This window comes from Rhinopithecus roxellana, chromosome 7, assembly GCF_007565055.1.
Source record: "Rhinopithecus roxellana isolate Shanxi Qingling chromosome 7, ASM756505v1, whole genome shotgun sequence".
Taxonomy (NCBI): domain Eukaryota; kingdom Metazoa; phylum Chordata; class Mammalia; order Primates; family Cercopithecidae; genus Rhinopithecus; species Rhinopithecus roxellana.
Genome location: NC_044555.1, coordinates 34,251,307 through 34,274,846, shown reverse-complemented (window position 1 = coordinate 34,274,846; position 23,540 = coordinate 34,251,307). Strand labels below are relative to the sequence as shown.

General features: G+C 45.5%; 1 pseudogene; it reads left to right on the top strand.

The window, feature by feature from the left end:
* Positions 1-14,228: 14,228 nt before the first annotated feature.
* Positions 14,229-22,124, top strand: LOC115898687 (annotated as a pseudogene).
* Positions 22,125-23,540: the final 1,416 nt, after the last annotated feature.

The window sequence follows — 23,540 nt, the reverse complement described above, 5'->3', positions numbered from 1 at the left end:
ACGCAGAGTTTCTCAATCTCAATGCTATTGACATTTTATGCTGGATAATTCTTTGTTGTGGGGGTTGTCTTGTGCATGGTTGGATGTTTAGCAGCAACACTGACCTCTAGCCACTAGATGCCAGTGTACCCCCAGTACCAGCTGTGACAATTGAAAATTTCCTAGACATTTCCAAATGTCCCTTGGAAAGCGAAATTACCTCTGGTTGAGAACCACTGCTCTAATAATTTATTGATAGTGGTAGTGAATGCTAAGTAAAAGGTTTTGTGGAATGGCTTCTATTTTTAGGAAAAAAAGGTATTAAATGAGGGGCACATTAAAATGACAAATCTGTGATTAATGGTAAGCTCATTGTTAAAATTAAAAAATAATGGCAGAGGCCAGGTGCAGTGGCTCACTCCTATAATCCTAGAACTTCGGGAGGCCAAGACGGGAGGCCAAGATAGATGGATCGCCTGAGGTCAGGAGTTCGAGACCAGCCTGGGCAACATGGGGAAACCCCCCCCATCTCTACTAAAATACAAAAAATTAGCCAGGTGTGACAGCACACACATGTAGTCCCAGTTACTCAGGAGGCTGAGGTACAAGAATTGCTTGAACCCAGGAGGCGGAGGTTGCAGTGAGCCGAGATCATGCCACTGCCCTCCAGCCTGGGTGACAGAACGAGATCCTGTCTCAAAAAACAAAACAAAACAAACAAACAAACAAATAAACGTAGCCAGCTCAGCACAGTGGCTCACGCCTATAATCCCAATACTTTGGGAGGCCAAGACAGGTGGATAACTTGAGGTCAGGAATTTGAGACCAGCCTGGGCAACATGGTAAAACACTGTCTCTACTAAAAATAAAAAAATAAGTCGGACGTGGTGGCACTCACCTGTAGTCCCAGCTACTTGGGAGGCTGAGGCGCTAGAATCACTTGAACCTGGGGGCGGAGGTTGCAGTGAGCCGAGATCACGCCACTGCACTCCAGCCTGGGCCACAGAGCTAGACCCTATCTCGGAAAAAAAAAATAATATTTACTATATCATAAAAATGTTAAATATTTAAGGGTAAATTTGACAAAGGGTGTGAAAGGTCTGTACACTGAAAATTACAGAATTGCTGGGAGAAACTAAGGCATAAATAAATGAAGAGATATACCTTGTTCATAGACTGGAAGAGTCAATATTGTTTAGATGTCAATTCTCCCCAGATGTAATTTGTAGGTTTAACACAATATCAAACAGAACTCTAGCAAGAGTTTTGGTTAAAAAAAAAATGGCAAGCTGATGCTGAAATTCATATGGAAATGGAAAGGATCTAGAATAGACAAAACAACTCTTAAAAAAAGAAAAACAAAGCTAGAGTGCTTAACACTATCTGACTCAATAATTATTATAAAGCAGCAAAGCAAAGTAGCTTAGGCCATCTGCTCAGAAATCTGGGACATAGGGTCGTCCCCTGAGGCCTCTGAACCTGCTAATACAGCTGGTACCTCCTGGTACCTGGGGGAAGAGGGTTGGACAAAACCACCTGCTGAGACACAAACAGCATACAGAGGGGTCGCTTTCTGAGGCCTGGTCCCAAGTGTATCAGATGTGGGTCCCTCATTCCTGCCCTGCAGATATATCTGTTACTCTTGGGCAGAGAAGGCAGTTTCTCTGCTTCCCTTAGCCCCTTCCCAGTCTTCCCGAGGCCTGTCCAGTGGGAGGGAAGCATTAGCCTGCAGTTCCTGACTTTTTGCCTTGTGAGGGCTCTCCATGGATTCCACTAGGCATGTGAATTTGTCCTGGAGGAAGGACAGTGAGGGGTCTCAGTGGGACTGATGGCAGGGCAAGTGGTCATCTAGAGAGTGGCAAGAGTAGCTAGATCCCTGACTTAGATCCTCATTGATTCCACTCCAGTTTCACCTGTGAGTTGGGTGGGTGTGCCTCAGGCAGGCGACTCTCCATCCCCGTCTCACCAAGTGGCCCATTCTCTCTGCCTTTTATCTGCATCCTTTCTTTCTTTCTCTCTCTCTCTTTCTTTTTCTTTCTTTCTTTCTTTCTTTCTTTCTTTCTTTCTTTCGTTCGTTCGTTCGTTCGTTCGTTCGTTCGTTCTTTCTTTCTTTCTTTCTTTCTTTCTTTCTTTCCCTTTCTTCTTTTTTTTTTTTGTTTTTTTTTGACAGTGTCTCGCTCTGTCACCCAGGCTGGAGTGCAGTGGCGTGATCTTGACTCACTGCACTTGGCTCACTGAATTCCGCCTCCCAGGTTCAAGCAATTCTCCTGCCTCAGCCTCCCGAGTAGCTGGGATTACACAGGTGTGCCACCACACCTGGCTAAATTTTGTATTTTTAGTAGAGACGGGGTTTTACCATGTTGGCCAGGCTAGTCTTGAACTCCTGACCTCAGGTGATCCGCCTGCCATGGCCTCCCAAAGTTCTGGGATTACAGCCACCATATCCGGTCCAGATGGTGTTTTTTTAACTAAAATACATGAGTTAAAAAAAACTTTCCTCTAAATTAAATTTAGTTAACTATGGAAAAAAAAAACCTTTACAATCTTTGTTTCCCAAAAGTGAAAAGCTTGTAGGTGTCAGTAGAGAAACATCTTTATGAAAACCTGCAGCATTGCAGGGATTAGGGATGATGGGGAGGGCTGAACAGATGAGCCCTTTCCAGTTCAGGAACCTTGGTCTGGAGCAGAAATACATACAAGAAAGTATAAGTTGGCCAGGCGTGGTGACTCACACCTGTAATCCCAACACTTTCAGAGGCCAAGGAGGGAAGATTCCTTGAGGCCAGGAGTTGAGACCTGCATGGGCAACATAGCAAGACCCTGTCTCTACAAAAAATAAAAATGTATGTAAAAAAAAGGATGAAAGTCTAAGTCATTGAACCTTAAAACTGACAGATATATTTTTCTTTTACTTTTATTTTTTTCTATGAGATGGAGGCTTGCTCTGTCACCCAAGCTGGAGTGCAGTGGCGTGATCTCGGCTCACTGTGACCTCCGCCTCCCAGGTTCAAGCAATTCTCCTACCTCAGCCTCCCCAGCAGCTGGGATTACAGGCACCCTCCACCACACTCGGCTAATTTTTGTATTTTTAGTAGAGACGGGGTTTCAACATGTTGGCCAGGCTGGTCTCAAACTCCTGGCCTCAGGGGATCTGCCTGCCTCAGCCTCCCAAAGTGCTGGGATTACTGGTGTGAACCACTGTGCCCGGCATGACAGAGATATTTTGCTGATGTCATACTCAACAGCAATGGTTTACCTTGAGGAAGATAACACCATCTCCCACATCTTGGGTTTTCCCACTCTTTTTAGGTGATATAGTTGTGATTTGTGCAATATTTCATCAATGTAAAGTTTACTTTTTTTTTTTGAGACAGGATCTTGCTCTGTCGCCTAGGCTGGCGTGTAGTGGTGCAATCTCGGCCCACTGCAGCCTTCGCTTCCTGGGTTCAAGCGATTCTCCTGCCTCAGCCTCCCGAGTAGCTGGGACTACAGGCGTGTGCCACCACACCTGGCTAATTTTTGTATTTTTAGTAGAGACAGCATTTCACCATGTTGGCCAGGCTGGTCTTGAACTCCTGACTTCAGGTGATCCGCCTGCCTCGACCTCCCAAAGTGCTGGGATTACAGGCTTGAGCCACTGTGCCTGGCTGAAGTTTACTTCTTAAAATAAAAGAACTGAAAATATACTATGGAGTGAAATAATTTGGGACTCAATAAACAATATTCTTGGGTAATCATGGGGAACCCCAGGAACCACATTATGCTGGCCTTTCTTTTGTTTTTTAAAGATAGGGTCTCGCCATGTTGGCCAAGCTGGTCTCGAACTCCTGGGCTCAAGTGATCTGCCCACCTCGGCCTCTCAAAGTGCTGGGGGATTACAAGCATGAGCCACCATGCCCAGCTAATGCTAGCCTTTTCATCCACCCATCCTTGGATCAGAAGGTCCACAGCATCCCAGGGTAGGCCCTGCCCTCACACAGAGGTTTGTTGCCACCACCAGTGCAGAGGGTTTCTGATGTTCTCTGTGGAAAAGTGCTGCACACACAGACCTCCAACATTCTGGTTTCTCACACCACAGTCTGCAGCTCTGACAGCCAGCAAGTCCCTCCACACAGCTGGCCGCAGACTTTCCTGCCTGCAGATGTGTCCCTGTCATTTACACGTGCTCTCTGCAGGCACTGGCATTTAGAATCTCCTATGGTGGAGAGTAGAGCTGTGGGGAAGGATCAGCCAGACAGGGTCTTTGTCCTTCCTCTATTATTTGTTGACTGTCTAACTTTGGACAAATCTTAGCCTCTGAGTCTACATCTGTGGCATGGGACAATAAGGCCATCTACATTGCATGTTTCTGGGGAGTATGTTTTACGACATCCTGTGAACCTGGAACAGAGCAGACACAGAGTAAATGCATAGTATTATTCTCATCATGTTTGTGGTTTAATAACAACAGCTAATTGTTTTTTGATCACTCACAATGTGCCCAGCCCTATGCTAAGTGCTTTGCAAGCACACCTTACAATAGCCCTGTGTGGGAAGTGCAATCATTACCTCATTTCAGAGGAGGGACTGGAGGGCCTGGGATGTCAGGTGACCTGTCCAAGGTCATCAAGTGTTGGGGCTGGGAAGTGAACTCAATTCTGTGTGACTACAGAGCCCATATCCCTCCGGTATTAGTCTGTTCTCACACTGCTATAAGGACATACCTGAGATTGGATAATTTATAAAGGAAAGAGGTTTAATTGACTCACAGTTCCTCAGGGCTGGGGAGGCCTCACAATCATGGTGGAAGGGGAAGGAGAAGCAAAGTCACATCTTATATGGTGGCAGGCAAGAGAGCACGTGCCGGGGAACTCCCCTGTATAAAACCATCAGAACTTGTGAGACTTATTCACTATCATGAGAACAGCACAGGAAAAACCCGTCCCCCTTGATTCAATTACCTCCCACCGGGTCCCTCCCATGACACATGGGGATTATGGGAGCTACAATTCAAGATGAGATTTGGGTGAGGACACAGCCAAACCATATCACTTCTCAATAGGCTGGACTGCTTACCACCCCATGTGACCTCAAAGAGCTCCAGTCACTCCTTTACAAATCCAATCACCCTAGAACTTTGGAACAAAGTTTCTGACTTACTCCTTGTAATAGGCTAAATAATGGCTCCCAAAGATATTAGGGTTTAATCCCCAGAACCTGTAAATATTACCTTATTTGGAAAATTATTCTTAGCAGATGTGATTAAGTTAAGGATATTGAGATGCAGAGATTATCCTAGATTATCTAGACTATCTGGGTGGATGTATTGGTCAGGGTTCTTCAGAGGACAGTGCCAATAGGATATATGTATATATAAAAGGAAGTTAATTAGGGAGAATTGGCTCACATGATTACAAGGTGAAGTCCCATGATAGGCTGTCTGCAAACTGGGGAAAGAGAGAAGCTAGTTGCGTGGCTCAGTCCAAATCCGAAAGCCTCAAAACTAGAGAAGCTGACAGTACAAGCCCTAGTCTGAGACCAAAGTTCCAAGAGCCCCTGAGAGGCTGCTGGTGCAAGTCCCAGAGTCCAAAGGTCAACAAACCTGAAGTCTGGTGTCCAGAGGCAGGAGGAGAGGAAGCAGAGAGGAAGAGAGAGAGCAAACAGACTCAGCAAGAAAGCTGCTGTTCTTCCACCTATTTTGTTCTAACCATGCTGGCAGCCAATTGCATGGTGCCCATCCACATTGAGGGTGGATCTTCCTCTAACAAACAGTCAAACACTGACTCAAATGTCAATCTCCTCTGGCAACACCCTCACAGACACACCCAGGAACAATGCTTCACCAGCCATCTATGCAACCCTCAATTCAGTCAAGGTGACACCTAATATTAACCATGACAGTGGGTTCTAAATGTAATCACATGCATCTGTATAAAAAAAAAAAGAAGCAGAGGGAGATTTGAAGAACTATACAGAGGAGAAGATAATGTGAAGATGGAGGAGAGAGAAATTTGGCCATCAAGATTGAGATTGGAGTCATTGATATAGTTTGGATGTTTGTCCCCTCCAAATCTCAGGCTGAAATGTGATTCTTGATGCTGGAGGTGGGACTTGGTGGGAGGTGCTTGGGTCATGGGGGCAGATCCCTCATGACTGGCTTCATGCCCTCCCCACGGTAATGAGTGAGTTCTCACTCTGTTAGTCCACATGACAGCTGGTTGTTTAAAACAGCATGGCATCTCTCTTGCTCCCTCTCTTTGCCATGTGACATGCCTCCTCCCCTTCACCTTTTACCATGATTGGAAGCTGTCCAGCTGTGCTGGTGCTATGCTTGCACAGTCGGCAGAACCGTGAGCATCAATAAACTTCTTTTCTTTATAAATTAACCAGTCTCAGTATTCCTTTATAACAATGCAAAACGGACTAATGTGGTAATGCCGCCAGAAGCCAAGGAATGCCAACAGCCATCAAAAGCTGGAAAAGGCAAGAAAGGATTCTCACCAGGCATATGGTGGCTCACACTTGTAATCCCAGCACTTTGGAAGGCCGAGGCAGGTGTATTGCCTGAGCTCAAGGGTTTGAGCAAATAATATTAAATAATATTAACCATGACAGTGGGCTCTAAATGTAATCACATGTATCCTTATATTAATAAGGATTACTAAGGATTAATATTGCCTGAGCTCAAGAGTTTGAGACCAGCCTGGGAAACATACCAAAAATACAAAAATAATTAGCCTTGTGTGTTTGTGCATGTCTGCGGTCCCAGGTACTCAGGAGGCTGAGGTGGGAAAATCACTTCAGCCTGGGAGGCAGAGGTTGCAATGAGCCGAGATTGTACCACTGCACTCCAACCTGGGTGATAGAGTGAGACCTCCATCTAAAAAAAAAAGAAGAAGAAGAAGAAAGGATTCTTCCTAGAGCCTGAGAAGGCAGCATGGCCCTTCTGACATCTTGGTTTTGGCCTAGTAATACCGATTTCAGACCTCTGACCTCCAGAACTCTGAGAAAATAAATGTGTGTTGTTTTCTGCCACCAAGTTTGTGGCAATTTGTTACAGCAGCCACCAGAAGTTCATACCAATTTTGGCACCTAGAGGGGAAGTGCTACTGTAGCAAATACCTAAAAATGTGAAAGTGGCTTTAAAATTGAATAATAGGTAGGTAGGGACCAGAGGAATGCTGAAGAACTTGATAGAAAAAGCCTCCATTTACATGAACAGACTGTTAGGAGAAATGTAAACATTGAAGGCAGTTCTGATGAGGACTCAGAAAGAAGTGAGGAACATGGGAGAGAAAGCCAATATCATCTCTGAGAATACATAGATCATCGTAAGCAGAATGCTGGTAGAAATATAAATATTAAAGGTGCCGTTAGTGGCTGGATGCGGTGGCTCACGCCTATAATCCCAGCACTTTGGGAGGCCAAGGCGGGCGGATCAGCTGAGATCGGGAGTTCAGGACCAGCCTGACCAACATGGAGAAACCCCGCCTCTACTAAAAATACAAAAAATTAGCCAGGCGTGGTGGTGCATGCCTGTAATCCCAGTTACTTAGGAGGCTGAGGCAGGACAATCTCTCGAACCCAGGAGGCAGAGGTTGTGGTGAGCCGAGATCACGCCATTGAACTCCAGCAACAAGAGCGAAACTCCATCCCCCCCAAAAAAAGGTGCCATTAGTAAAGGCTCAGAAGGAAATGAGGAGTATGTTATCGGAAACTAGAGGAAAGGCAATTCTATTTACATACTGGTAGAAAACTTAATTGATTTATGTCCTCCAGCTATGTGGAAAGTAGAAATTGCAAGCAATGTGTGTTATTTATCTAAAACCCAAACAAACAAACAAAAAAAGACAGATCGTAAGCAATGTACTTGGATATTTACCTAAAGAGGTATTGCAAGCAAATTGTTAAGGGTATGGCCTGATTTCATCTTGCTGCTTTTAATAAAATGTGAGAGTAAAGAGATAAACGGAGGAAAGGACTGTTAAGCAAAAAGGATCCAGGACTTAATGATTTGAGAAATTCTCAGCCTATCAAGATTGCAAAAGACACTAAAATTAGGAGAGGCACTGTCAGGAAGGTATGCTGTAGAAAGTCAAGAATGGGGCCATGTTTGCTAGTGCTGAAGAGATTAGGCACGTGACTCAAGGAGCTCTTTCACTATGCTCAGTCATAGCCAGTAATAGAAATGATATTATCTGGGAAAGATCCACAAAGGACCTGCTGGTCTAAAGGTGTGGATAACTATGACATACATTCTGAGAGGAGGGCTATGGGACCAGAGGCGAGAGCTTCAAGCTACAGAGGATTTTTCTGAGTCCTTGAAACCAAATGGAATTTGTCCTGCTAGATTTCAAAATGGTTGGAAGCAGCGACTCCTTCCTTTCTTCCATTTTCTCCCATTTGAAATGGAAACATCTGTAACTATTATCCTACGCCTGTCCCGCCACTGTATTTTTGGAACAGATAACTTGTTTTCTAGTGTCACGAATTCACAACAGGAGAATTTTGCCCCAGGATGTTTCATAACCAGAGTCTCATCCATATCTGTTTTAGATGAGGAGACTTGCTACATCTGAGCTGATCTTATTTGGATAAGATGTCGGACTTCAGCGAATGTTGCACGGTTTGAGACATTTGAGGATTTGGGGACGGGGTACATGTATTTTGCATGTGGGAGAGATGTGAATCCTCGGGGGCCAGAGGGCAGGCTGTGGTAGACTGAACAATGTCCCTCCAAAAGATAGCCACACGGTAACCCATGGAACCCGTGAGTGTTAACTTACAACAAAAAAAGTGATTATGTTGGTCAGGTGTGGTGGCTCACACCTGTAATCCCAGCACTTTGGGAGGCCGAGGTGGGTGGGTCACGAGGTCAGGAGTTCAAGACCAGCCTGGCTGAGATGGTGAAACCCCATCTCTACTAAAAATACAAAAATTAGCTGGGCATGGTGGTGGGCATCTGTAATCCCAGCTACTCAGGAGGCTGAGGCAGAGAATTGCTTGAACCTGGGAGGCAGAGGTTGTAGTGAGCCGAGATCACACCAGTGCACGGCAGCCTGGGTGACAGAGTGAGACTCTGTCTCAAAAAAAAAAAAAAAAAAGTAATTATGTTAAAGATCCTGAGATGGGGGAGATTCTCCTGGATTATCTGGGTGGGCCCTAAATGTAATAATGAGTGTCCTTATCAGACTGAGGCAGGGAGATCTGACACAGACAGAAGAGAAGAAGGCAGTATGACTGCCATGGTTTGAATGTCCCCACCAAAACTTGTGCTGAAATGTAATTGCCATTGTAACAATATTAAGAGGTGGGGCTGTCGGGAAGTGATTAATGCCATTGTCATAAGAGTGGATTAGTTATCACGAGACTGGGTTTGTTAGAAAAGGGAGTTTAGCCACATTTTCTCTGTCTGTCTCCTGCACTTGCTTTTACCTTTCGTCCTTCCACCGTGGCACAACCCTCACCAGATGCCAGCGCCATGCTCTTGGACTCCTAGCCTCTAGAACTGTACACCAAATAAATGTCCCTCCTTTGTAAATTACCCAGTTTGTGGTATTCCATTATAGTAACAGAAAACAAATGAAGGCAATGACCATGGAGATAGAGATTAGAGTGATGCAGCCATGTATTAGTGTGTTCTCACACTGCTATAAAGAACTGCCCGAGACTGGGCAATTTATAAAGGAAAGAGATTTAGTTGACTCACAGTTCTGCATGGCCTCATTGAAATTTTTCTTTCTTTCTTCGGCCTCAGGAAACAATCATGGTCAAAGGTGAAGAGGAAGCAAAGACTTTCTTCACATGGTGGCAGGAGACAGAAGTGCAAGCAGGGGAAATGCCAGACGCTTATAAAACCATCAGATCTCCTGAGAACTCACTGTCACAAGTACAGCATGGGGGAAAACCGCTCCCATGGGGATTTTTAATCCGTGGGGATTGCAATTCGAGATGAGATTTGGGTGGGGACACAGAGCCAAACCATATCAAGCCACAAGCCAAGAAATGCTGGCAATCACCGGAAGCTGGAAGAGGCAAGGAACAGATTCTCTCCTAGAGCCTCTAGAAGAGTACAGCCCTGCTGACAACTTGATTTCAACTCAGTGAAACTGATTTCAGATTTCTGGCCTCCAGACTTGTGAGAGAATAAATTTATGTTGTTTATGCCACAAAGTTTGTGGTAATTTGTTACAGCAGCCAGAGGGAATTTGGAGTGATTGTAAGGAGTGATATAAATTATGTTAAAGAACCTTTGCAGTTGTAAGGTACATTCATTCATTCAACAAATAGTCGAGGCAATATAGAAGAGTAATTAAAAGCACAGACTTGGAGGCTGGGCGTGGGGTGGTTCGCACCTGTAATCCCAGTGTTTGGGGAAGCCAAGGCAGGAGGATTGCTTGAGGCCAGGAGTTACTTCCAGATCAGCGGGGGCACCACAGCAAGACCCCATCTCTTAAAAAAATTGTTTTAATTAAAAATAAATACATACATTTAAAATTATATACATTTTAACGTATACATTAAAAATACATACATCTAAAGCACAGACTTTGGCCTCAATTCACCTTGGGGGTGAATCCCAGCTCTGTCACCCACTGACTACGTGACCTTGAGCAGACTGCTTTATTCTCTGAGCCTCGGTCTCAACATCTGCACACTGGGGATGATAATAGTATTTAACTCAAGAGAAGGTTGTGAAAACTAATGGGAAGATGCACATGAAGGGCTTTGCGCTGGGCTCAAGGGCCATTGCCCTGTCCCTGCCTTAACAGAGCTCGCTGCCATTCTGGGAGGATCTTAGAGAGATCAGGGCTGTAGATGGAAAGCCCAGAGAGGAAAGGGGACATGTTGGAGGTACTAGGGATGGGGGTAGGGGAAACTTCTTAGAGAAATTGACTTATGAGCTCCCTGATGAACACAGTGGGCCCTAATTACATACTCTTTTTACTACTATTATTGCAAATATTATTAATATCAATGGGTACAACATATTTCTGGTTCTTTGGTCTTCTAGAAAAAAATATATAGAAGTGTTTTTTTAGTTTAAATTTCCTTTTAAAAACTTTTTTTATAGAGGTGGGGGTCTCACTACGTAGCCCAGATTGTTCTGGAACTCCTGGCCTCAAGTGATCCTACTACCTCCTGCCTCAGCCCCTCAAAGTGTTGGGATTACAGGCGTGAGCCACTGGGACTGGCTCATTGAAATTTTTCTTTTTTCTTTCTTTCTCTCTTTCTCTCTCTCTCTCTCTCTCTCTCTCTCTCTCTCTCTCTCTCTCTCTCTCTCTCTCTGTCTGTCTCTCTCTCTCTCTCTTCTTTTTGTTTAGACAAAATCTTGCTCTGTAGCCCAGGTAGGCAGCAGTGGCCGGATCATGGCTCACTGCAACCTCGTGTACTCCTGGGCTCAAGCAGTCTTCCTACCTCAGCCTCCTGAGTAACTGGGACTACAGGCACACTACCTCGCTAATTTTATTATTATTATTTTTATTGTAGAGATAAAAGACAGGGTATCGCTCTGTCGCCCAGGCTGGGGTGCACTGGCATGATCGTGGCTCACTGCAACCTCTGCTTCCCGGGTTCAAGCAATCCACCAGCTGTGGCCTCCCAAAGTGCTGGGATTACAAGGGTGAGCCACTGCGCCCAGCCCAAACTTCTTACGTTACTACAGAGTTCCTAGGAAAAATCCCATACACGAAAAAGTTAGAAACTCACAGGAAGGATTTGAGATGGCGACCTGCTTCGTATACACTGCTTATTAAAACTGGATAACAAATGCACCACGGGGGATGGTGGGGGGGATAGGAAAAATGGAAAGATAAAACCAGCCCATGCGTACTCTGATTTTGAAAGAATTTAAAGAGAAAATCAGAGCATGTGTACTCTGAACTTGGAGTAGCCAATCCCAGGGGATGCTTTAGGCGGGAAAATCAGAGTCTCTGCCCTCACTTTGAGTAGGTTCTGTCCCTGGAGCCTGGACTGAGAGACCCCACATCAGCTTGGCTTGTCCCGCCTACTGTTCTGACTTCTAATTGGCCAGACGGAGTTCACTGACTGCCCTGATTGGTCCATCATCTTGGGGCAGTGACATCGCAGAATATTTTCTCCTCAGCCAGCCATACTTTGTCGCCAACTGCTGCCGACTTCGCCGCCACTGCTTTGTCTCTGAGGTAGGTTCTCTTGAAGGGACACCCTAGATGGGGCAATGGGGGCCGATAGAAAAGGAGGAAGCCTCCGTAGGGGCCTCAAGTGCTTGGGGTTCCGAAAATCTTGAGGACTGAAAGACAACTAATGCCTTTCAGGACGATCATCATGGAGGAGCCTCCCGCCTCGGCCTCGCGTCTACAGGCCTGTGCCATCCCACCCCTGGAAATATTTTTTCATTTTTTGTGTTTTAGTAGAGACGGGGATTCGTTATGTCGGCCAGGCTGGCCTGGACTGCCTGGGCTCAAGCAGTCCTCCCACCTCGACCTCGGGACTACAGGCACGCACCACCCCGCCCTCACTCATATTTTTTATTTTTTAGTTTTATTTTCTTTAGTAGAGACAGTTTCGCCATGTTGGCCAAGCTGGCCTCAACCGCCTGGGCTCAAGCAGTCCTCCCGCCTTGGCCTCGGGACTACAGGCACGCACCACCCCGCCCTCACTCCTATTTTTATTTTTAAATTTTTTTTTAGTAGAGACAGTTTCGCCATGTTGGCCAGGCTGGCCTCAACCGCCAGGGCTCAAGCAGTCCTCCTGTCTCTGCCTCGGGACTACAGGCAGGGAGCAACCTGCCCTCACTAATATTTTCTATTTTTCATTTTTTTAGTACGGACGGTTTTGCTATGTTGGCCAGGCTGGCCTCGACCGCCTGGGCTTAAGCAATCCTGCCTCGGCCGTGGGACTACAGAAGGGCACCAGCCTGCCCACGCTTTTTTTTTTTTTTTTTTTTTTTTTTTTTTTGTAGAAACCGGGTTTCACTATGTTGGCCAGGCTGGCCTCAACCTCCTGGGCTCAAGCTATCCGCCCACTTTGGCCTCAGGACTACAGGTGTGTGCCATTCTGCCCCTGCTAGTTTGTTGTTGTTGTTGTTGTTGTTGTTGTTTTCAGTCGAGACGGGGCTTCACTATGTTGGCCGGGCTGGTCTTGACCTCCTGGGCTCAAGCGATCCTCCCACCTCGGCCTTGGAACTACAGGCAGGAGCCACCTCACCCATGCTATTATTTTGTTGTTATTGTTGTTGGTAGAAATGGGATTTTGCTATGTTGGCCAGGCTGGCCTCGACCTCCTGGGCTCCAGAGATCCTCTTGCCTCAGCCTCGGGACTACAGGCATGCACCACCCTGCCCCCACTAATATTTTTTATGTAATTTTTTTTTTTTTTTTTAGTAGAGGGTTTCGCTAGGTTGGCTAGGCTGGTATCGACCTCGTGGACTCAAGCCATCTGCCCCCCTTGGCCTGCCAAAGTGCTGAGATGTTACAGGCCTGAGCCACCACCTCCAGCTAATTTTCTGTGTGTTTTTCTTTATTGTTTGTTTGTGTTTGTAGAGACGGGGGTTTTGCTGTGTTTCCCAGGCTGGTCTTGACCTCCTGGGCTCAAGTGATCTGCACACCTCGGCCTCCCAAAATGCTGGGATTACAGGCATGAGCCACCGAGCCTGGCCAATTGCTGCAAATTGAAATGCCCCTCATTCTCTCTAAGTGATGGAGGGCTCTTGTAGTCTCCAAGATTCTAGCTCTCTTCCTTCTAATAATTTACAAATAACCCAGTAATAGCCTCTAAATCCTTTCATATTAGCGATGCTCGTTTCTCTTCAACAGAACAGAACCCCCCATCCCTCTGCCTGATCAGATCCATCACCAGAGAAACCATGTTACCTCTGGGACTCACTTCCCTTCCTTTAGTTATTGAGTAGGGGTGTCAGAACGCCCCCACTGAATAAAATTACACAGTCACGTCCCTGCCTCCCCAACAAGGGTCTGTACATCTTTCAGGGTAAGCCTGGCCCCAGGGAAACTACTAACAACATTAGCCGATCCCCTCCCAAAGACTCAAGGCTGCTATGCCCATAGAACCTGTCATCCCCAATCAGTACTTCTCCCAGAGACCCCTGGCTCCCTGTTTCCATCTGACTCCTCCCCATGTCTTTACTCACGGACAGATAAGCCCGGGATGCAGAAATGCAACACCTGATTCCAGGTGACTGAGTGTGGCCGGCCTTCACTGATTTCTCCCTCCACAGGACTGGAACGACTCGGGCTGTTTCTCTTGCAGGTCAGACTGCTCCCGGTGCCATGAATCGAGACAACGCCTTTGCAAAGAGACCCAGGATGGTGCTAAAACATCAAAGAAGAGAAGCAAGGTGACGTGACCTGGAAGGGACAGAGCAGTGGTCCAGGGGACAGAGTAGGGTGACCAGGTTTCTGAGGAGGGGAGGACAGAGGTACTGGGGACAAGGAGCAGGGTCTCGGGGGAGATCTGGACCCTTGGGAGCCTCCCACCCTCGCTCTGTCATCACCCTAGCATCCCTGGAGACAAGTCTGTGGCCATGCACTACATTTGGTGACTCTCACTCCATTCTGCAAGGTGGGAAGAGAGCCAGCCAGCAGCATTAAAGTCCTACTGTGCGGCAGGGGAGAAGCTAGGGAAGGTCCCCATGTTGTCTCAGTTAATCATGGCATCAACCAGGACGGATTATCATCTCCACTTCCAGATCCAGCACACAGGAAGTGGCTCCAGTTGAATGGCAGACATGCCTAGCTGAGTCACTGCCAGAATTCCTTTCTTTCTTTTTTCCTAGGACTTTGATGATATTGCCAAATACTTCTCTAAGAAAGAGTGGGAAAAGATGAAATTCTCGGAGAAAATCAGCTGTGTGCATATGAAGAGAAAGTATGAGGCCATGACTAAACTAGGGGTAACAGAAAGTTCTAGGAACAGACAACAGACAAGTCTGGGGACACACGAGCATCCCTTTCCCCTGCCTAGGCTACTTCTTAGGCTGCAGAAAGTACCCCACATTTTCCTTTTGTGCAGGGAAAAATCACAAGGCAGCTTCTGGGTGTTCTGCTCTTCCGTATCCTGTCAGGGCTGAGGGCAGGGGCTGGCCACAGTGGAGCTCGTACCTAGATCCTGCACGTTTCTCTCCCATAGACGTCTGTTCTGATGAGTCCAACTGTCTCTGTGGCATCACAGCACATCTCCCACCCTACCTTCGTCCTTTCGGCTTCTCTCTCTCTCTCTCTCTCTCTCTCTCTCTCTCTCTCTCTCTCTCTCTCTCTCTTTCTGTCACCTAGGCTAGAGTGCAGTAGTGCAATCATAGCTCAATGAAGCCTCGAACTCCTGGGCTCAAGCAATCCTCCTGCCCAGCCTATGGAGTAGCTGAGGCTACAGGCACATGCCACCATGCCCAACTAATTTTATTTTATATTTTGTAGATATGGGAATCTCTCTATGTTACCCAGGCTCTTCTTGAACTCCTGGCCTCAAGCAATCCTCCCGCCTCAGCCTCCCAAAGTGCTGGTACTACAGACATGAGCCACCGTGCCGGGTCTAAGTTTGTCCCTTAAGGAATAAACATTTTGCTTCTTTCTAGGTTCCAATGTCACCCTCCCACTTTTCATGCGTAATAAACAGGCCACAGACTTCCAGGGGAATGATTCTGATGATGACCGTAACCGTGGGAATCAGGGTGAGTAGATGGGAAGGGGCTAGAAAGGGTCTCCTCAAGCCCAGTTGCTCTTCAGCTCAGCTACCTGGGAAAGATCCTCAGGCATTTGTTCCCTCATACATAGCAGGGCTGAGTGAAAACAAAATTGCATACAGAAAGTTAACTACAGAGGCCATTCATAAAATTCTAAAACATGCAAAACAAGAATATGTATTTTTATGGATAATAAGTAAATGGTAAATGCATGAAAACATGAATGCGAATAAAAAGCCATCAAATTGAGGAGACTGGCTGTAAATGGAGAAGGAGGGGGGCAGGGATTGGTGAGTGCTGCACAGACAGCTTCAGCCGTGACTTGTTGATAGTGTGTTTTGTTTTGTTTTTGTTTTTGTTTTGAACTGGAGATTTGTTCTTGTTGCCCAGGCTGGAGTGCAGCGGCACAGTCTCAGCCCGCTACAACCTCTGCCTCCTGGGTTCAAGCGATTCTCCTGCCTCAGCCTCCTGAGTAGCTGGGATTACAGGCGCCCGCCACCATGCCCACCTAATTTTTGTATTTTTAGTAGAGACAGGGTTTCACCATGTTGGCCAGGCTGGTCTCAAACTCCTGACCTCAGGTGATCCACCCGCCTCAGCCTCCCAAAGTGCTGGGATCACAGGTGTGAGCTATTGCACCCAGCCGTTTACAGTGTTTCTAACATTCTGAATAAATAAATCAGGTCTAACATAGTCATGGGGTAATGTTGAGATGCGACTGAACTCAATATTATTCCCCATACTTTTCTGTGAGTTTGAAATATTTCTTTTTTAAAGGACTTGCTGTTCTTGCTAAACACTGTTAATGAATCAAAGGACAGTTAAGAAAATGTTAAAAGTGAAAAACAAAAAGAAAATGTTAAAAGTGTAGATCTGCCAAAATCTTCCAGAGTTTGTTTCATTAACAGCATATAGATATTGGATAAATATCTTAAGAGAGAGGGTGATGAACACAGGACATAATAAAGATCGCTGTTTCTCTGTATTTTATTAAAACCAAATAGTCTTCTCATTCCCAAACAACCCCAATTCTCCGTGATGAGCTTGAAGTGAGTTTGAAAGAGTGATCCCTCATCCAACACAGAGAGCTTCCCACTTGTCAGTGAGCAGAGATAACATAGTGTGAAAAAAAAAGACAGGTTCTTGCGTAGAGAGCTTTGTGCATTTCAGGAATATAAAGGGGACATATGTGTTTACTTGCTCTTCTGCTCTGACAATACAATCATAAGACAAGGTCAGAATGTCCAAACTGTCTCCAATAGACCTATTACTTCCCAACAAACAGGCCAGATTCTACCATCTCCCATAATCACTACAAGAGGTCTGAAAATCCAGTGCTTGAGTATCTGCCAAGCTTTTGACTTTAAAGGAGTGTCTTTATACTGAAAATATTTCAGAGCCCCTGGACGAAATCATCCATGGTTCATCACACATTTAACAGCTTAATTGACGTACTTATGGTATGTACACTTCACCCATTTGAAGTGTACAGTGATTTTTAGTTGTTGCACATCTTGAGTGGATACGGTTCAGTTTCCCAACAAATCAATTTAATTATCTGGGAGAAAGTAAAAGATATGTAATGGAATAAGATGAGACTGTGATGGGGTTTAACCCCCATCTGATAAACTATGAGATGGAAAATTCTGAACTGATGCCACAGATAAGTGAACCAACCATTACTAAACGTAATTCAGAAGCAAATCTCAAATAACTCCTCAACAATGAGTGGACTCATAACCCTCTGCTGCAGAATGCCCTCATGCGACAGAAGTCTCTCTAGAGTTTGGAAATCTTTCCCAACAAATTAAAATTCTGATGTGTTCTCTTTCAGTTGAACGTCCTCAGACGACTTTCGGCAGGCTCCAGAGAATCTTCCCAAAGGTGAGTATCTCTCAAGTCTAAAGGACCAGAGAACCTTTGTCTCTCCACGGATGTGAATACAGGTAAGAGTGGGAGAATATAAAAAATGCCCTCATTGCCTCCTTCTCCCCATGTCTATCACAACACCTGATGTAGCATCGACGGCTTGATAATACTAAGAGTTGTGATCCTTAATACTTCTTTTAATCCATAAGAAGATCTCTATGACGTTGTTTCTGTTATTATCTCCAAATAATAATGAGTCACACACTTCAGCTGTCATCCATATAAAAGCCATGTGACTTGGCGCAAATCTTCTAAGTTCTCTGAGCTCCAGATTCCTGGTCCATGCAATGGAAGTAAAGAATCACAGTCCATGTTTTAGATCATGGTTATCAGCAACATAATAATAAAATGAGGCTATCCGGTACAGAGATATTAAAGAATTTTCCTGAGGCGCAGTGGCAGGGGGTAGTCTAATCCAGAACTCCAAGCCATTTAAAACTCGTTCACGTTTGCATTTGTTTATGAAGTTCAGATGTTGCTCACTAGGGCTTTACCCCACAGGGCCTGCTGGTGCTTCTGTTGAGACACCCACTCTCACAACAGGAAGGACCAGCTGGCCTCTGCTCTGTTACCGGGGCCGCTTGCATGGCTTAGGAATCGCTTTGACTGTTGACCCCTCCCTACTGTGAGCTCCTTGAGGGCCTTGTCTGCACCTGGGGCATCTGGGAAGCCCCAGTCCCAGCCCAGGGGATCCCTCGGAGGCCCTGAATGAGTGATCCCACAAGTGCAGATTCAACTCTGGTTTAGAGGGTAAAGGGATCTGGGAGTTGGGTTGCCAGTGCGGAGACCGAATTCAAAGAAGTATCCAGAAAGATATTAATTGTTATTATTATTACATTTAAACAGTGTTTACAAGCTCAGAGAGGACTTTCCCTTAGCCTATTTTACATGTATTGTTCACTATTTCATAAGCGAGGAAGCTGCGTAAAAAGTACCTTAAGGGCTGGGCGCGGTGGCTCACGACTGTAATGCCAGTTGTGAGCCTTACTTTGGGAGGCCGAGGCAGGCAGATCACAAAGTCAATAAATCGAGACCATCCTGGCCGACATGGTGAAACCTTATCTCTACTAAAAACACAAAACTTAGTGGGGCGTGGTAGTGCCTGCCTGTAGTCCCAGCTACTCGGGAGGGCTGAGGCAGGGGAATCACTTGAACCGGGGGAGGGGGAGATTGCAGTGAGCAGAAATCACGCCACTGCACTCTAGCCAGGCGACGGAGCAAGTCTCCGTTTCAAAAACCAAAACCAAAACAAAATCAAAACAAAACAAAAACACAAAATAAAAGAGTAGCTTAGTATTGTTGGTCAGTGACACATCCCAATGCAACCAGAATTGGTGTGGGTACCACCTCACTGAATTCCACATTCAGTGTTGGTGCCTCGGTAGGGTGGTATGCCATATCTGGTACTGCTTTCTTTGATGTCTAGATTAATTTCAGCAAACCATTTCTTTCCCTCTCTCTTCCAAGTATTCATCGCCCCACATCATCTTTCCCAGCAGCGTTTTGTCCCCTCTCTATGTCTTTACATTTACTCTCCCAGCAGCAGTCTACAAGCTTATATTGGGATCCCTTGTATTTTACAGAAGCTCTTCCTTTTGTAGACTTTGTGAATTCTTAGAATGCTATTCTACAAAACTTCTGTACACCACACACTCAATTACATGGAGATTTCTGCTGTTTGCACAAATGTCAGTCTTGAAAGAGTGTGAAGATAAGCATTCTAGCCCTGGAAACCCCATTCGTTTAGGCCATTCCTTTCCCTTCTAACCTCCCAGGTTTCTCCTTATTTAGGTAAGTGTAACTCTCCCAGCATTGTTGAGAACATTGATTAAGGTAATGCATGTGAAGACGCTTTGTAAGCTCTAAAGCACTATAGAAATGTGACTGATACTGTTTTTCTGTGACCTTCACATTATAAAGATCATGCTCAAGAAGCTAGCAGAGGAAGGCAACCATTCGAAGGGAGTGGCAGAAGCATCTGGCCCACAGAACGATGGGAAACAGCTGTGCCCCCCGGGAAAACCAAGTACCTCTGAGAAGATTAACAAGAGATCTGGTAAGAGGAAACAATTCAGGAATAACCCCTCTGGCTTCCCTGGCTATGTTCAGGTGTGGGGACTGGGTGTGTGGCATGGATCCCAAACAAGCCTGGGTCCAGGCTGGGCTAAGGAGCTCGCCCAGCTCCAGATGAGATGTTAGACATGACTTCCAGAGACACAGACTGGAGTTGACATCCATATAAAAAAACCACGTGACTTGGGGCAAGTCTTCCAAATTTTCTCAGCTCCAGATTCCTAGTCCATAAGATGGAAATAAAGAATCATAGTTCATAGATTGTTTGGAGGTATTAAATGAAATCTAGAAAGCCTGATGACATGAAAGGTGCTCAAGCAATTCTGTCTGTGATAACCTGAGATCATAGCTTACTCAGCTCAATGCCTGATACCCAATACAGGTGTACTTCAGAGATATTGCAGGTTCGGTTCCAGACCACTACAATAAAGTGAGTCACACACGTTGTTTTTTGTTTGTTTCGCAGTGCATAAAAACATTATGTTTACACCACAGTGTAGTCTACTAAGTGTGCAATAGCGTTATGTCTAAAAATGTACATACCTTAATTTTAAAATAATTCATTGTTAAAGATGCTAACAATCTTCTGAGCCTTCAGTGAGTCACACTCTTTTTGCTGGTGGAGGGTCTTGCCTCGGTGTTGATGGCTGCTGGCTGATCAAGGTGGTGGTTGCTGAAGGGTGGAGTGGCTGTGGCAGTTTCTTAAAAGAAGACGACAATGAAATTTGCCACATCGATTAGCTCTCCCTTTCATGAAGCACATCTCTGTAGTATGTGATGCTATTGGATAGCATTTTACCCACAGTAGAACTTCTTTCAAAGTTGGAGTCAATCCTCTCTAGCTATGAAAGTTTTAGATGGCGTCACCTTCCAATAGAAGGCTATTTTATCTATATTGAAAATCTGTTGTTTAGTGTAGCCACCTTCAACAGTGATCTTAGCTAGATCTTCTGGATAACTTGCTGCAGCTTCTCCATCAGGGTTTGCTGCTACACCTTGCACTTTTATGTTATGGAGACGGCTTCTTTCCTTAAACCTCACAAACCAACCTCTGCTAGTTTCACACGTTTCCTCTGTAGCTTCTTCACCTCTCTCAGCTTTCATGGACTGGAAGAGAGTTTGGGTCTTGCTCTGAATTAGACTCTGGCTTAAGGGAGTGTTGTGGCTGGTTTCATCTTCTTTCCTGACCACTCAAACTTTCTCTATTTCAGCAGTAACGCAGTTTTGCTTTCTTATTCTTGTGTTCACTGGAGTATTAGTATTATTATTTTCTTCAAAAACTTTTCCTTTGCAGTGTATACTATTATTTCCTTCGAGAACTTTTCCTTTGCATTCACGGCTTGGCTGTTTGATGCAAGAGGCAGAGCTTTCAGCCTGTCTTGGCTTTCAGCATGCCTTCCTCACTAAGCTGAGCCATTTCTAGCTTCTGATTTAAAGTGAGAGACATGCGACTCTTCCTTCCATTTGAACACTTAGCGGCCATTGTAGGGTTGTTCACTGTCCTAATTTCAGTATTGCTGTGTCTCAGGAAATAGGGAGGCCCAAGAAAAGGAAGAGAGGCAGGGAAGAGCTCATCCGTGGAGCAGTCAGACCACACACAACATTGATCGGTTACGTTCGTCATCTTCTGTGGGCGCAGTTCCTAGTACCCCCAAAGCATTTACACACAACAGGATGACTATAGTCAATAATAACTTAATCGTACATTTAAAAATAACTAAAAGAGTGTAATTGGATTGTTTGTAACACAGGAATAAATGGTTGAGGGGATGGATACCCTATTTTCCATCATGTGATTATTACGCATTGCAGGCACATATCAAAACATCTCACATACCGCGTAAGTATATACACCTACTGTGTACCCAAAAAATAAAGAACAAAAATTATTTTAAAAGACTAAAAGACAACAAAGACAATTGCAATGATAACATCAAAGCTCACTGATCACAAATCACCTTAACAGATATAATAATAATGGAAAAGTGTAAAACTGGTGAAAATTTCTAAAAAAAAAAAAAAAAAAAATGCTGTATCTGCGAGGCACTATGAAAATGAGGTGCCATAAAACAAGGTATGCCTGTGTGCCCTTAACAAATACGTGCAGAATGAAAGGAGGAATGGGTGAATGTTCCCGTAAGTGAAGATGTTGGGAATCTAAACCTGACAACAGAAGGAGCCAGAAGCTAAAACTTTAATTGGCATTTGGCCTGTATTGGTGTGGGTCTAAGGTCTCGGCCTCTCTAGCCAGAGAATGTGAAAAACTGGGTAAAGAAGGCCCATGGGCACTTGGGAGCATGGAGGCATCTCCTGTTTTTGAGAAAAGAGAGCCTAACACTCTTCAACCTACCCAACCCTCATCTTCCAACTCTTCTCCATCATAGGATCCAAAAGGGGGAAACATGCCTGGACCCACAGACTGCGTGAGAGAAAGCAGCCGGTGATTTATGAAGAGATCAGCGACCCTGAGGAAGATGACGAGTAACTCCGTAAGTGAACCCTCGGCTCATCCCCCACATCCCTGCAGATGTGCTATTCTGTTACGGTACCGGTATCCCATCTTGTCACTTGTTCCCCAAATCATTCCCTTCTCATAATTTTCTAGGGTACAGCATTGAGGCTGAATGATGAGATTTCCCATGCTTCCATGCAGGGAGCTTTCAACTCCCTGCCCTGTATATCCAGGGATCCTCCCTACCCAGGATGCTGTGGGCTCCCAAACCCCAGGTCAGCCCTGAGATGTGGGCCACACCTTCCTCTAGCCTAGGAATGGATAAACCAGGTGAGGAAGTCACTGTGGCATGAGCAGATGGTTCTCTTCGAGGAACCGTGGAAGGTGTGTGCAGGTCCCGAGGTAGGGCAGAATCAGAGTGTGAAGGGGCTAAAGGTCAGGAGGAGTTGAGACTGAGTTGTCACACGGCGGGAACTCACTGCCACTTACTTTCCTTCTCTCTTCTTGCCTCAGCCTCAGGGATGTGACACATGCCCATGATGAGAAGCAGAACGTGGTGACCTTTCACGAACATGGGCATGGCTGCGGACCCCTCATCATCAGGCGCATAGCAAGCGAAAGCGAGTGTTCACAACAGTGCAAAGTTGAGCGTCATTTTTCTTAGTGTGCCAAGAGTTCGATGTTAGCGTTTCCGTTGTATTGTCTTACAGTGTGCCGTTCTGTGAGATATTATCCTTTTCATTGATGAGCAAGACATGCTTAACGCGTATTTCGGTTTGTATATCCGTGCATCTACTTAAAAAACAAGTATAGTCAGGTGTTCTCTGCATAGAACAGCACTACCCTCCTCTCTCCTCAGATGCGACTACTGAGGGCAGTTCTGAGTGCTTAATTTCAGTTTCCTCTGCATTTACACACATACCACTCACACCCGCGCGCGCGCGCCCACACACACACAGTCACACCAAGTACCACTATAAGCATCTCCCATCTGCTTTTCCCCAGTGCCATGTGTGCTGGTCAAGCCCCCCTCACTCCGTTTCCTGTTCAGCATGTACTCCCCTTATCCGATTCCCGTGTATCAGTTACTGACAGTTAATAAACCTTTGCAAACGTTCCCCAATTGTTTGCTCCTCTCATTATTGTGCACACAGGTCTGTGCACATGTCTGAATATTTCTTTAGGAGAGATTCTTAGAAGTGGAATTGCTGTATCAAAGGAGTCATTTATTCAGCAAAACACCAATGAGTGCATCCTCGTGCTGAGCGCTGTTCTAGGTGCTGGAGAGACATCAGGGAACAAGGCAGGCAGATGTTCCTGACCACCATTCTAGAGGAGGATGTTTCCAGTTGGTTGGTTGGTTGGTTGGTTTCTAGAGATGGGGTCTTGCTCTGTCCAGGCTGGAGTGCAGTGGCATGATCATAGCTCAATGCAGCCTTGAACTCCTGG